Below are 1756 nucleotides of genomic sequence, written 5' to 3'. Positions count from 1 at the left end.
AACTGCAGTTGCGGATGATATTTAACCACTCTACTTGGGGGCTGGGAATAGAACCTGAGTCCGTTCGAAGGCTCTTAATGGCTGAGCCACCTCTGCAGCCCAGTGAGTTTGATATTATTGAAATAACCAACCACAGGTTCAGGTTTCTCATGCGACTACAGAAAAGCCAAAGGGAGATGCTATGCTCTGCCTTCCGGAATGAGTTGTCCACAGCTATCTTTGTCCTTGAACGTGTGCACAAGCCAAAAAAAGAAAAAAAAAAAGAAAAAAGTAAGCACTGCGCACACAGAACCGGGCCTTCTGGCTGAATGAGTAGGAGGCACATCTGGCAGTCTGTCCCCTGCCGTCACCCAGACTCCCCCCTCCTTCCCATTCCCACTAGAACATTTTCTACTAAGTTGTACAAAAGGGGTATCGGGATGAGTCAGACACTGTGCGCATGCGCCTGAGCTTCCCAGGTTTTGTGACTGAATGACGCATTTCTCGGCGTGTAAACGGCCCTGATCTCGGCGTCAGAGGTGCATCCCACCAGCCTTGTTTCAGTCTACTTTTGTTTGGTGACGTATCGGGTCAGCCTCGGGGAGCCCAACATTAAGAAGGTGATGTTTTGTGCGTGATGTAGGAACACGGAGTAGGAATGGTTATTCTGAAGAACACATTCCACCAAGCAGCCTTCAAGTCATAGGGCAGAGCCTTTGGTGCAGGTGTGTTGGAGCTGACCAAGGTGAGGGGACCCTCCCCATGTCCTCAGGGGTGGCCCAGGAATCTGGTGACTGAAGGACTGGATGGCTAAATGGGTGGAGCTCAGCTCAATAATAAGATTTTCACCAGGGAAGGCAGAAAGCCAGTACAAACCCTACTTCCTCCTCCTCCTCCTCCTCCTCCTCCTCCTCCTCCTCCTCCTCTTCCTTTTTTCACACCCTTCCTGCAAACTGGGTCACCACCAGCAGAGGCAGAACCCAGAAGGGCAAAGGCTGTACCGATAGGACCAGTTGGGGGAGATGCCTTTCTGCCCTCTGGATGTTGTTGGGGGGCCGGGGGGCGGGGGAAGGAAGGTGTTTCTTATGTGCTATGACCTCAGCCCCCATTACCCATTGTGCTTTACTTAGTGATTCCTGCCTCATTGTACTAGCCTCTAAAACAATGATGTGTGTGTGTGTGTGTGTGTGTGTGTGTGTGTGTGTGTGTGTGTGTGTGTGTGTTAGTGGGTCATCAGGAGGTCAAAAACATCCGGCACTGTCCCAACATCCAGAAGTTAGGTAGGAAGCTGGTACCACTGATAGTGAAAAGTATGAGTCAAGGAGGAACACTGAGCTAGGTCAGTGTAAGGGGAACGGATAGACCAGGTGCACACCTGCAGGGCTGGGTGGTGGCACACCTGTAGGACTGGGTGGTGGCACACCTGTCGGGCTGGGTGGTGGCACACCTGCAGGGATGGGTAGTGGCACACCTGTAGGACTGGGTGGTGGCACACCTGCAGGGATGGGTAGTGGCACACCTGTAGGGCTGGGTGGTGGCACACCTGCAGGGATGGGTGGTGGCACACCTGCAGGGCTGGGTGGTGGCACACCTGCAGGGCTGGGTGGTGGCACACCTGCAGGGCTGGGTGGTGGCACACCTGTAGGACTGGGTGGTGGCACACCTGCAGGGCTGGGTGGTGGCACACCTGCAGGGCTGGGTGGTGGCAGACCTGCAGGGCTGGGTGGTGGCACACCTGCAGGGATGGGTGGTGGCACACCTGCAGGGATGGGTGGTG

At 54.8% G+C, this 1756-nt stretch overlaps 1 long non-coding RNA gene across 1 annotated transcript in view; it reads left to right on the top strand.

The window, feature by feature from the left end:
* The first annotated feature begins 500 nt into the window (after positions 1-500).
* The window catches only part of LOC116087749, a 5956-nt gene continuing 4700 nt past the window's right edge, over positions 501-1756 (top strand). The window contains exon 1 of the long non-coding RNA XR_004117614.1: positions 501-724. This is a non-coding gene — a long non-coding RNA (uncharacterized LOC116087749). The remainder of the gene's footprint in view (positions 725-1756) is intronic.

This window comes from Mastomys coucha, unplaced genomic scaffold, assembly GCF_008632895.1.
Source record: "Mastomys coucha isolate ucsf_1 unplaced genomic scaffold, UCSF_Mcou_1 pScaffold13, whole genome shotgun sequence".
In the NCBI taxonomy this organism is placed as follows: Eukaryota; Metazoa; Chordata; class Mammalia; order Rodentia; family Muridae; genus Mastomys; species Mastomys coucha.
Note: the sequence above shows the minus strand (reverse complement) of the source record. Positions and strands in the feature narration are given on the sequence as shown.